Raw genomic sequence first — 14,405 nt, forward strand, 5'->3', positions numbered from 1 at the left:
GAAGACAAGTCAGGGTAAAATTATGTCAGTTATGAATTTGGTTCCAAACGGTGATACATCTGTTTCCTCCTCAAACTTTCACAGAAGTCTCTGTCACACAATGATTGTCAAGAGCATTCTAGTTTGTGATGACCCATTGGACTTTGGTAGAAATTTTGTTCTTTAAATGCAATGAGTTGAGCCAAATTGAGGATGTTGGGAGCCGTATAACTACAAGACTTACACCACAAGAACAATGAATCAAAATGGAAATGTATATGCCCAGAAACAACACAATAACAGAGAGAAGACTGAACATCTGTGCCTTTCCTACTACATGATTTCCACTTGTGTAAAGAATGAGCACAAAGCTTGGCATTGACATTTTTCCCATGGCATTTGTTTTAAACAAGAGTAATAAAGAACTTACCTGAGCAACCACTTGGACGTTCCAATAGAGTTCTTTAAAAATTTACTTTTGTTTGAATGGTAGATTTTACAGAGAGAAGAGAGACAGGTTTTCTATGCACCCCCCCCCCCCAAAATGACCACAATAGCTAAACTGATCCAAAGTTGAGAGGTGTTTCCTCCTGGTCTCTCAAGAAGTGCAGGGGCCTGAGGACCTGATCCATCCTCCGATGCCTTCCTAGGCAATTAGCAGAGAGCTGGATTGGAAGTAGTACAGCCAGTAAACGAATGGGTCCCCCAATGTGATATCAGTGCAAACAGGCAGAGGATTAGCATGCATGCCACTGCACCAGTCTCCCAATGAAGTATTTTTACAGTATTAACAATTAAGTTGAACTAGACTCAATCCAGAAAAATGAGTGCACCAAATCTAGGAAATTAAATATGGCATTTAGTGATTGGCTCTACTTCTTTGAATTTATTTTGTTTATATTTTCATCTCCCCATTTCTGCTTTTTATTAGAAACCAAAAAGAAGGAGGCAGAATTTTCAAACATTGCCCTTCAAAAAAAAATGTATTGCTTTTGTAGCTGTCTGTGAATACCACTGTGTTAAGGAGAATTACACTGATAAGTGCCATATTTAGTGTATGCTTTTTTCCTGCTCCTAATACTGGAGTTTAATACTAAAGTCTCTATAAACTTTATATGGAACAATCAGATAAAGCAATCAGGTGAAACCTTACATGCAAAAGGATAGTGGAGTAAAGTATTCAGGGTCTTAAAAAACAAAACAAAAACTTCCAGCTAAGAATTTCATATCCTGTGAAGCCACCTTTCAAAAGTGAAGAAAGAATAATGGATTTTCCAGATTTTTTTTAAAAAGAGACAACTCATCACCACAAGAATAAACTTAGAAGAAATTCTGTTTTTTTTTTTAAGACTTATTTTTATTGCAAGTCAGATACACAGAGAGGAGGAGAAACAGAGAGTTAGACCTTCTGTCTGCTGATTCACTCCTCAAGTGACCCCAACAGCTGTAGCTGAGCTAATCCAAAGCCAGGAGCTTCTCCTGGGTGAAGGGTCCTAAAGCTTTGGGCCATCTTCTACTGCTTTAGCAGGCCACGAGCAGGGAGCTGGATGGGAACTGGGGCAGCCAGGGTTAGAACCAGTGCCAATATGGGCTCCTGGCAAGACGAGGACTTTAGCCACCAGGCTACCGTGCTGAATTCACAAGAAATTCTTAAGGGTGTCTTGTATTAGAAGTGACCATGAAAACACATGACCCCACCAAGTTCATTAACAGACCAGCTAGAATCATTATCTAATTTACAAAATGACAAATTTTAGCTCTTATCCATTGATACTAATCTTGAGTGGTAATTGGACCATATTCTCTAGGAAAAAGATGCAATTTGACTAAGTAGATTAACAAAAACTGTACTATGATTACAAGAAAGTCACTTCAGAGATACATACCAATTGAAACTGAATGTCCAAGAAACAAATACCAGGCAAATTGAAACAAAAATGAGCATGAGTAGCTATCCTGATATCAGAGTTAAAAAGCTAGAAAAAAAGGGCCCGACACAGTGGCCTAGCAGCTAAAGTCCTTACTAGAAAATTTTATAATTTATTAAACCTTGATGCAATATTGAAACCGAAATTAAATGATGAAGTATATTGCTCTCAGTAACATTTGCCCTTCTTGCTTCATCTCTTGCTTAGGGAAAAAAATTATTTGTAGTTTACTTTGAATGGATTAGTTTCCAGGAGTCTACTTTATTTAATTTTAAAATATATTGTTATTAAACATCTACTTTGAATATTTTTTCTCAGTTTAGCAATAGTTTGTGCAATTGGAAATTCTACTCAAAAGTACTGTGGTTTAGCTATTGATCTGAATGTTAAACTTTGCCCAGAGACCCATATGTTAAACTTTTGTTCCCTGTGAAAGCATTATTGGGAGTGATTAACTATTAGAAAGTTTAGTAACATATAAAAACTTTGTAAAAACTAAAAGGGTGAATTAAATTGGGAAGAATAAAAGTGAAGCTTTCTAGGAAAACGTGACAGAACAAAATTAATGTTGGTATTTTTAAACTATGATTCAAGAGAATTACTTCTTGACAAAATATTACTGTCTGTGGGACCCTTGTGGTCCAGTGGACTAAACCACCACTTGTAGTACCAGCATCCCATTTGGGAACTAGCTACAAGCAGTAGGAGGTGAACCTAATGGGAATGACTTGGGTTGTTTGGTTCCTTTAGAAAGTGGTTCTTGAAAGGCAGTCGTTATAAAGACTGGGAAGGGCCCAGCTCTTTGCTTGCTGGCTCACCTCTGTGTCCTGTCCATATCATGGCCAGCTGATGTCATACTCAACCTTCCAAAACTATGAGCAAGATAAACCTTGCCTTTCATAACGTACCTGTATCAGATATATTGTTAGAGTAATGAATAATTGGCTGATATGGCAAATGGTTCAACCAGTTAAAATTGAAAGACAAGAATGAAGATACTTCAACAGCAAATTTTCCTTTTCAATAGTCTTTAAAATGGGATCTAATTTCAAGTGTCTATTCCTTTTATAATTTTTGTTAAAATATCTAATTGTTAAACTATTATTCTATTAGTAATTGTTCCTAAGGAATAATTTAACACTTGTCTTATCCTTTGTATTCCTAGAAGCATTTTAAATTTTCATTTTTAAATGAACCACCTTTTAATATTTCACAATATTGACTTCTTTTGCAGATAATATGGACATTTATAAACATACATTTTTTTTCTTGAAAGAATGGAATTATCCATAACTTGAGCCAACCACAACTGATTACATTCTTACTCTCCATGCTGCACTATTTTATTGCCAATAGAATGATAAATAGTCTTGTTCTATCTTGGGAATTTAAGCAATTTCCAGTATTATTAAGTTAATATGTGCACCACTATTGAGACCTGCTTAGCATATCTGAGTTCTCCTTTTGAAAATTCATGACAGAAGAAATTTATAATTTCCGTAGGAATGTGCAAAACCAAAGAATATTTTTTTTACATTTTATGTTTTTTGACGTGATACAATTGCTTTCCGATGAAGATGGATCAGTCACCTACATTCCTCTATTTCCTTTGAATTTCTTATTTTAAAAAATGTGAGATAATACTATAAAGCACACCTAGCCCTCTTGCAGTATGATTAGCATTTCTTATTAGTATGTATGTCACAGTTAATACAGCATACCTAACTGCTCTCCTTCCTTGCTGTGCGTGTAAGGGGAGCAGGGAAGGGGTCCAGGCGGGAGTTGTTTTGTTTTTTAATGCAAATTCCTTCCACCACTTTCACCTATTCTAGCCTCCAGTAATCAGCATTCTGTGTTCCGGTGGTTTTGTTTTGTTTTTTGTTTTGTTTTGTTTTGTTTTGTTTTTTCTTAGCTCCAATAAATGAGGAAAAATATCTAGTATATTACTTTGTCTCCAGCTTACTTATCTTAACAGGAGTCCTTCACTTGCGTCCACTTTTCTGCAAATTATAGAATTCACTTATGTTAAAAAAAAAAGCTTTTTTTTTTTAATTTGAGAAGCAGATTATAGAGAGGAGAGAAAGAAAAAGAGGTCAACCACCAGTTGGTTCTCTGCCCAAATGACCACAAGGAGGGGCTGGAGCTGGGTCAATTCAAACCCAGAAGCTTCTTGATCCCTTGTGTCTGTCCATGGGCTCAAAGGACGTGGGCATCTTCTGCTGCTTTCCCAGGCAATAAGAGGAAAGCTGAATTGAAACAGCTGTCCATATGTGATTCAGGAACCACAAGTAGCCTCTTAGCACACTCCATCCCTGCATCCCAAGCCCCACCCAAGACTCCCTTCTTTTTATAACTTTTTATTTTGTTATGTTTCTTGTGCAGTTGGCCATCATCCCAATTGTATACTTTTGTTTTCATTGATTCTGAGCTCTTATCCAAGAAATAATGGCCTATACCAACATCTTGAAGTGTTCCCCTAATGCTTTCTTGTAGAATTGTATAACTTCATGACTTTCATTAAGATAATTGCTCCATCTAGATTTGAGTTTTGTATATAGTAGGGAGTGTGCATTCTTCTACATATATACATCCAGTTATGTCAGCACCAATTATTTAAAAGACTATACTTTATCCAAGACATATTCTTAGTGTCTTTGAAAAACAAAACAAAACAAAAACTATTTGAGGCTGGTATTTTAGCATGGCAGGTAAAGCCATAAACCTACCATGCTAGTATAACATGTGACCACTGGATGATATCCTAGCTATTCCACTTCTGATCCAGCACCCTGCTATTAGCCTAGGAAAAGCAGCAGAAAGTGGCTTAACTATTGGATCCCTGCCCTCCACATAGGAAACCTATCTGAAGTTACTGCATCTTGGCATCAGCCTGAATCAACACTGACCATTGTGACCACCTGGGGAGTGAACCAGCAGAAGAAAGATTTGCTCGTGGTACTGAGGTGAAAATCCAATCTCAACTGTTGTCATGACCACATGCCATAAATCAGCAGAATAATGTGCTAAAAGTAAAAAATAAATAACTTCTGGAACATGGGAACATGAAAAGAACGCAATCTTTACTCTTTTTCGTTTGGTGATGTTTACACTGTTCTTTGGATATTAGATATCTGTCAAACATAAAACATTTTTTTTCATCTAAAGGCACATACCAATTCACCATTCTTGTGTTGACTCACACTGAAGAGTCCAACTTATGTGTATTATTATTATTAGGCCATCTGACCTTTTGACTATGTAAATATTGACCAACTCATTCAAAAGCCCTGGCAGTCATGCATTCTCTTTGAAACGTGGAAGCTAAATATTTTTTAACCTATACTATACAAAAATTGAAGGTGAGGGTATCTTAACCTCATCTGTATTGACACCATAGAATATCTGAGTAACTTATGATGAAAAACTAAATTCTTATAATTCAGAGTTCTGGAAAAGCTAAAATGCTAGCACCTGGCAAGGGAATTCTTGATACATTAACCTATGATCAAACTGAATAGGTTAAGAAGTATAACTGGGAAACAGGAGGGAAAAGAGAGGGAAAAAAAGAGAGCTTGAACTCATCATTTTATAACAAACCTACTTCCAAAATAGCAATGATTGATTGATATGGACAGAGTCTTCATGGTAGTTACCACCTGGTTAAAAGTGGAAAATTTCACTCTCCATTTTTACTGCTTTAAGGATTAAGTTCCCAGCATCCTGTGCCTGGTCCCCCAAATTCAAGTCCATCTCACACACAAAATATGTTCATCACAGCTCAATAACCTCAAATTTTAACTCATTCAAACACCAACTCAAGGCAAAATCCTCCAGCTGTGAGGGTCTGTAAAATAAAAATGGATTTATATTCTTCTAAGACAAGATGATGAACAAACATTGGTCAGCATTCCCATGCCACAAAGAAGGAACAGGGGTATACAAAGAATCGAAACAAAGCAAAACTAAACCACAGCAAGGCAAGCATTAACTCTTTTTTTTTTTATTAATTACATTGCATTATGTGACACAGTTTTATAGGCACTGGGATTCCTGCCCACCCTTTCCCAACCCCCTCCCTCCCATGATGGATTCCTCCACCTTGTTGCATTACCATAGTTTAAACTCAGTTGAGATTCTTTCATTGGAAGTATTTACCAAGCATAAAGTCCAGCAACTTATTGTCCAGGTAAGTTCAACGGTAACTCTTGCAGCTTCTTGCTCAGTCTTCTTTGCACATTATGGTGGGCTGGCCTCTAAGGACTTTGCTGGTCATAATCCATCATTTCTCACAGACTGGAGTCTCATCTCTGCATCATTAGACATTACCCCCTCTGGGGTTTCTCTGCAGAAACTGCTCTCACATTTACACTTATATTGTCTTAACAAGGATTCCCTGAGTGGTTCCATTGCCAACATGGTCCTCCATGACTGCATTTCTCTGTTGGTCTCTGCCTATGGACCATTCTCTGAGACTGTTGACTACTGTCTGGTGCTTTCCAACTTCTGCTTGGCACACTACTTGCAGGTTCCTTTGATGTCTCACGTTGATACTGCACTTGATCTTAGCCAAAAGGCTAAGATCGATAGCATTGCTAACTTTACCTTTCTGCACCCTCACTTCCACAGCTTCATGAGGCATTGGCTCATCAGGATTCCCACAGGAGCTTTCACTGTGCAGAAGAATTCTGCCTGGCCTGACAGCTTTCATTTTTAATCTCCGTGATGATTCCTAACTCTGGCCTTGTGTATGTCTGCAAAACCAGCATCACGCCTGCCATCTGTAGGAACCAAACCTGCACCCAGTTAGACCACAACTGCAACCTGAAGGCTTTCCAGGTGAATGCAGAGAAGCCAATCCAAAGGGATTCTTGAATAAACTCAGAAGTGCCCTAAAGTTTACAAAACAAAAAGCAAACAATTTCCTCTGGTTTATAATAGAAAGAACAACCTGAAAGATGTTTGGAATATCTTTGGGATATTTCTCTCATTGTTTTGGCTGTTAACACATTGTCCTTTGCCTGCACTAATCTCTTTAACAAAAGGTTCCTCTGCTTAGCTCTCCTCTTCTAAGGAAGCCCTTTCATCCTTTCACTTCTCTGGCCAGTCATCAAACTTTCTATTTGTTTCTGCTCTGTTTCTTTTCTGCCCCTGATTCTCACTGTAGAACTTAGAGATGGCATCAGCAAACACCCATCTTCAGCATGAAGACTTTTCTACGTTGAAATCTTCACCAGCTCCCAACAAAGAATGAAGATACAGAATCAAAACAGACAATACTCCTGGAATGGTGAACAGCTAGTAGTTCAAAAACACAGAGGGCCTTAATGGATGGATCAGTTAAGCTCTGAGAGGTTACATTCTAACGAAGAGATGTTTATACTGGGAACTGAGATAAAAGCAAATAAGCTGAATCATGAAAACTGAACCTCGGGTTTTCTTTCAGTATTTGTGAGGCTGAGCTTGATTTGAGAGAGATCAAGTCTGACACTGATTTATTGTGACAGGTGGAAACTACTGTAAACGGTGGACAGACTGCTTGAGACACAAGAAACGCCCAATGCTAATCTGACAATATGTTTTCATAACAACTCAGACCCAGGAGATGCGCCTCCCCCTTTTTTTAGTCTATATAAGTTTGTACTTACTTGCATTAGAATAAACAGACATGCTCCATAGACCCCCTCTGGTGGTTCAGGGTGCTGAACAACACCATTGTCTCACCCCCTCAGTAGTCATAGGGGCCTGCTGGCAGGAAAACTCCCAAGACCGGTGCAACCAGCACAGGTATTTTTGTTTTTTTTTGTTTTTGTTTGTTTTTAAGACATACAGGGAACACCACCCTGGCCCACAGGAAAGCCATGTGCCACAGTAGGGTAGGAGTAGGGGTGCTGTTGCAGATTGCCTGGGGAAGGGAGTCTGGGGACATATTCAAATAGAGGCCACCAACATAATGTTTAATAGGCGAGAAATAACTTCTGGGAGCTTCCACAGACCAGGCCACTACATTGGCAGGTAAGAAAGGAATCTGAGAAGGGATGGTATAAGAAAGAAAAACTGGAGGGCATTTCTGGGTCAGGGCAAGGCAACCGGCAACCATCCGCTTGGGAGACCTTGGCTGGGCTAAGTAGCTTTACCTGCACCCTGTAAGCACACTTGAGAGCTGTGACTTGGGGCTGCCTCACAGAGCGAGGCTGTAGCATCTCCCTGTGTCAGGGGTGGTCCATATCAGGATGGACCACAGCATCCACCCAAATGTGAGAGAACCAGATCTGGAGCAGATTGTGTCAGGGATTTGTGGATTCACTCCTATGGTACTACAACATCTGCCTTCCTGCACAAGAGCCGGGGTGGTGACAGAGCAAGCCAAGATGGAGTAGGCCGGAGCAGGCTATAGCACTTGCCAGCACATGCAAGGGCCAGGACTGGGGGCAGACAATGCTGAAGACCCACCATCACATGTGAGATCTGGGGTTAGATGTGGAATTGGTAGGGGAACTTGGGGTCCTCCCCTGCTAGGCTGCATTTCCTGCTGGTGAGCATGGGAGCCAGGCTGGGGGCAGATCAGGCTAGACAATGCTGCAGCACTCATTGGCATATGGATGGGGCAGGTCTGGGAGGTTGGTTTGGTTTGGCCAGGTCACAGCACCCATTGGCATCCATGAAAGCCAGGATGGGGTGAGGCCACACAAGGTAGGCTGCAGCACCCATGATTCACATAATAGCTGGGGGAGGGGACAGATCCATTAGTGAGAGCTAGTCCAGACTACAATGTTTGTTAGCAACTGACAAGACTGGGGGGCAGAGAGGCAGGCAGGCAGGCAGGCAGTCAGGCAAGAAAGAAGAAAGAAAGAAAGAAAGAAAGAAAGAAAGAAAGAAAGAAAGAAAGAAAGAAAGAAAGAAAGAAAGAAAGAAAGAAAGAGAGAGAAAGAAAGAGAAAGAAAGAAACTGAAACTTTCATCCCACCCTTCTTGCTCCATCTCTGACCCTCCTCCCCATTACTCCCTACCCATCAGATACAGTATCATGTATTACTCTCAACTATATAAACATTAAAAATTTAAAAACAAAATTGAGAAGCAAAATATATCTCCAAACCCTTTCTTATCAAACACAGCTATTTTTTTTTTATTTTTTATTGTTTCAAGGAACAATTTCCAAGTAGTTGAGTCCTCAGCGGACAAAAGCTGCTGATTTGCTTTTCTCATGTGAAATGGTGGTTTAGGGTCAGTGTTGCGGTGCAGCGGTGTAAGCTTCTGCCTGGAGCACTGGTATGCCGTATGGGAGCAGTTTGAATGTTGGTTGCCATATTTCTGCTCCAGCTCCCTGCTAATTAGCCAGTTGCGGGATGTGAATGTGTTATATGGCTTTAGGTGTCTTTCTGAATTTTTAAAAGAACAGTATCACATGTTGCAGCTTTCCTGACAACATACGTGCAGTTCTCAGTGAGTGTTCTGGGCGAAAAGTAAGATTAAAAAAGGCACAACCACGGCTGGCACCATGGAGTTGAAGGCTAAGTCTTTGCCTGTGCTGCCAGTGTCACATATGGGCAACAGTTTCCCATATGGTGCCTATTAGAATCCCAGCTGCCCCACTTCCAATTCAGCTCCCTGCTAATGTGCCTGGGGAGGCAGGGGAGCGTGGCCTAAGACCTTGGGCCCCAGCACCCAAGTGGAAGACCTGAAAGAAGCTCCTGGTATTTGATTTTTGAGGCCTTATCTTGGAAAGAAGGTGAGGGTAAAATATGGTAAAGTCATCTCAAAGATGTCTGTTTATCTGAAGGCAATCCTGTTTTTCAGCATGCACTTACCTTTGTCCTCCACTTTTTTTTTAAATTTATATATTTTATATTAATTACATTGCATTATGTGATGCCATTTCATAGGCTCTGGGATCCCCCCACCCTTCCCCGTACCCTCCCCCCAAGGTGGATTCCTCCACCTTGTTGCAGTATTATAGTTCAAATCCAGTCAAGATTCTTTCATTGCAAGCATATACCAGGCTTTGTCCTCCACTTTAACACTTCTGCATTCCTAGAACTTGTGATAGAAATCATGCGATAACAGAGGAAACACTGATCTTTCCTTTTCTCTTAACAGTTGATGATCTTGAAAAAGTTGAAAAACTCAATAGAAATGTGTCTTCTTATTATTGTTTTAAATGGGTTATAAAAATATATATTACCAGAAATATACTATGTGTGGCAGCATATTAGAAGTTAAATAAATACTGAATATTATTTTGAGGATTTAAATTCCATTACCCTTTCCTTAAACTGTTATTTCTTTCTCCAATCTTTAGAATATTAATTTTCCAGTCTTAAAACTTATGTGCTATCAAATTGAAACAGAAGGGGTCAGCATTGTGGTGTAGCTAGTAATGCTGCTGCCTGCAATGCTGGCATCCTATATGGACTTCAGTTGGAGACCAAGTTGCTCCACTTCCAATCAGGCTCACTGCTTAGATTTCTGGGGAAGCGGCAGAAGATACTCCAAGTGCTTCGGCTCCTGCAGCAACTTGAAAGACTCCGAAGTAGCTCCTGAATCCCAATTCAGAGAGCAGTCCAGCTCTTGCCATTGCGGTCATTTAAAAAGTGGCCTAACAGATGAAAGATTCTTTCTGTGTGTATATGTGTGAGTATGAGTGTGAGTGTGTGTTTGTCTTCTCTCTCGGTGACTCTGTGCTTCAAATAAATTAATTAATAACTTAATTAATTAAAATATATAATTTGGGTCTGGTGCGATAGCCTAGCAGCTAAAGTCCTTGCCATGCAAGTGCCAGGATCCCATATGAGCGCCGATTCTAATCTGGGAAGCCTCACTTCCCATCCAGCTCCCTGCTTGTGGCCTGGAAAACCAGTTTAGGATGGCCCAAAACATTGGGACCCTGCACCCACGTGGGAAACCTAGAAAAGGCTCCTGGCTCCTGGCTTCAGTTCATTTTAGTTCTGGCCATTGTGGCTGCTTGGGGAGTGAATCATTGGACAAAAGATATTCCTCTCTGTCTCTCTTACTCTCTGTATATCTGATTTTGCAATAAAAAGAAATAAATCTTTAAATATATACATATATTAAAAGAAAAACTTGGGACATGATCCCATTCCCTTATAAACCGCAATCTGAGCAAATTGCACACACTTGGCTCTCAGCCCTTTCTGGAGCTCCCTACCCAGCCAGAAGTGTGTGATTTCTGTATTAAACCTTAGAGTTTATTTACCCAAGTCTAAGTGACTACGTTCTCTCCTTCAGATCTTGTCTAGAGCAGGCCCATCCTTTTTGCCCATCCATTTAAGCTTCACTAGCTTGCTTTAAAAAGGAGGGAAGCCAGGGCCTTTGTGACTGAGAAGCCACTGCCTAGGGATATGTCCTTGGCTTATTATTAAATCTCAGAGAGGCCATAAGTAAAATTACAGTTATATCAAACATCAATTTGTTTTTACTTACATTGAGAAAGAGGTTTTTATTTAAATAAATTCAATGGCTGCAATTGCAACTAAAACAAACACAAGAATAGACATTACTCATAAAACCTTTTTCTTTCATTCTGTACATCAAATCTGGGATTAAGACCCTGTTAAATGTCAGCCTGGAGTCTGGCTTTCTGGTGCAGTGGATGAAGCTGCAGCCTGCAGAGTCAGTATCGGTAGCAAGCACCGGTGCGAGTGCTGGCTGCTGCCGTGGAGCCACTTCCATGAGGCTTCCTGCTCATGGGCCTGGGGAAACAGTAGACAATGACGAAGGAGCTTCTGCCTGGTTGCCATAGTGACCACAAGGGGAGCGCCCAGCAAACGAAAGATTTCTCTCCCACCCTCTCTCTTTCTCTCTTCCCCTAACTCTACCATTCAAACAAATGAATCTTAAAAAAGAATTCTGTTTATAGCTTTTATAATTAAAAGCTGTACATATAAATATATATATTTTAATTTATTTAGATTTCTTTTTTATTATTTTTATATCTTTTATTTTAAAGATTTACTTATTTTTATTGGAAAGGCAGATAGACAGAGAGGAGGAGAGACAGAGAGGAAGATCTTCCATCTGATGATTCAGTCCCCAAGTGAGCGCAATGACTGGTGCTGTGCTAATCCAGAGGCAGGAGCCAGGAACTTCCTCTAGGTCTCTCACACAGGTGCAGGAACCCAAGGCTTTGGGCTGTCCTCGACTGCTTTCCCAAGCCACAAGCAGGGAGCTTGATGGGAAGAAGGACTGCCATGATTAGAACCGGTGACCATATGGGATCCTGGTGCACGCAAAGGTGAGGACTTTAACCACTACGCTATGGTGCCGGGCCCAATTTATTTAGATTTCTATGAAAGTAAAAACAATCTTGAGTGAGTTGGGACACCTATTGAAAAAGCATCAAACTCAATTAACCAAAGGGGGGAAAAAGTAAACTTTTAGAGTCAGGCCTCCAGTTTGAGTACTGAAAGCCAAAGGCATTAGATTTTAGCATCCAGTTAGTTTCTTGATTTTTCTGTTTGTAAAAGACAACAGCAACAAAGAAGAAGACCCACTTGCTGGAGTATTTTAAGGATTATGGTCCGCTTATGTAAACAATCTGGCAGGTACCAGTGTCAGGGGATGTTAAAACGCCACCAACTACTGCCTCTGGACATACATTAGGGCCTCAGGCTCAGCAAGCTGAAACCTACTGATAAAATGTGATGAGGAATGAGACCAAATTCCAGGAGAAAAAAAAAAGTAATACAGACCTGTCATATTTTCTGGGAGGCCCTTCACTTCCCACCTTATCTTTGAAAAGCAGCTTGCTCAAGGCCGTGCCTGGCTCACGCGACTTCCCCTTCCTTCAAGCTGCTACTCTCTTGGGCCCAACTGCCGATCAGGCGGGATCTCTCTGGAGCCCAGATGCCAGCTTCCGATCCTTGCCCTTCTCCTCCACTATCTCCTCCCTCGCATGCTCCACCTTCTTTTTTGCTTTTTAATTTTGTGTAGTGCCTCTACAGTCGTATTCATCGTAAGTTTACATAGTTGATACATAATCCCTTCTAGGCAAGGCTATGGAAAGAAGATATTTTAAAATCAAAACTCTTGTCTGTCTTCATCATGTGATGAGAGTTAATGTTATCATTGGGTATGCATATCAATATTATTTACCCTTGATATGATGTAATGAACAGCACTTGCTCACTATTGTTGTTCAGTCAGCCTACATTTGAGAAAATATCAGGCAAATTCCAACTCGGGGACACTCTGGAAAATACTTTACTAATATGATTCAGAAGAATCAACATTGTGAAAGATAAACAGAGCAGGAGACCTCTCATAGATTATAGAAAACTAATTTAGATTAGAGGCTGGAACAGAAAAAAGACTATGCGTGAAGGCTGGAGCTTAGTTAATAGTATTAGACCAAAGTCAATCTCCTGATTTCACAGTCATTCCATAGTTATGTTTCAGGTTATTAGAGAAAAGTGAATGAAATGGAAACATTGCTATCTTTTTTCAAAGATTTTTTAAAATTGTTTATTGCAAAGTCAGGTATATAGAGAGGAGGAGAGACAGAGAGGAAGATCTTCCATCTCATGGTTTACTCCCCAAATGACCACAATGGCCAGAGCTGCGCTGATCCAAAGCCAGGAGCCAGGAACTTCCTCCAGGTCTCCCATACAGATGCAGGGTCTCAGGGCATTGGGTTGTCTTTGACTGCTTTCCCAGGCCAGAAGCAGGGAGCTGGATGGGAAGTGAAGCTTTTTGGTATTAGAACCGGTGCTCACATGGGATCCTAGCACATTCAAGGCAAGGACTTAACCGTTAGACCACCGCACCAAGACCAACGTTGCTATCTTTGCAATTCTTCTGTAAAAATAAAATCATTCAATATAAATACCTAAAACACCCGGTCCAGCACTCCAGCTCAGTGGCTAAATCCTTGCCCTGTACACACTGGGATCCAATGTGGGTGCCAGTTTGTGTCCCAGCTGCTCCACTTTTCATGCAACTCCCTGCTTGGAGCCTAGGAAAGCAGAAGGGGATGTCCCAAAGCTTGGCACCCTGCACCAGCATTGAAGACCCAGAAAAAATTTCCGGCTCCTGGTGTTGGATTGGCTCAGCTCCCAACTTTGGGGTCCCTTGAGGAATGAAACAGTAGATGGAAGATCTTTCGGTGTCTCTCCTCCCTCTAAACCTGCCTTTCCAACAAAAAATACCATAATTTTTTTAAGAATCTTAAAGTATTTTGCCTGGGTTCCAATACTAATAGACTATAACCAGTTTAATTTTTATTTTCTTTAAATAGGAAGCTTACTTTCTGAAATTCATCGTGCTTACACCAAGGTTTAAAACATTCCAGGGAACAGAGCAGCAGCCTAGTAGCTAAATCCGTACATTGCATCTGCCAGAATATCATATGGGAGCTGGTTCATATCCCAACTGATCCATTTTCCATCCAGCTCCCTGCTTATGGCCAGGGAAAGCAGTCAAGTATGGCCCAAAGCCTTGGGACCCTGCACCTGCGTGGGAAACCTGAAGGAGGCTCTTTGCT

This window comes from Ochotona princeps, chromosome 1, assembly GCF_030435755.1.
Source record: "Ochotona princeps isolate mOchPri1 chromosome 1, mOchPri1.hap1, whole genome shotgun sequence".
NCBI classification, from domain to species: Eukaryota; Metazoa; Chordata; class Mammalia; order Lagomorpha; family Ochotonidae; genus Ochotona; species Ochotona princeps.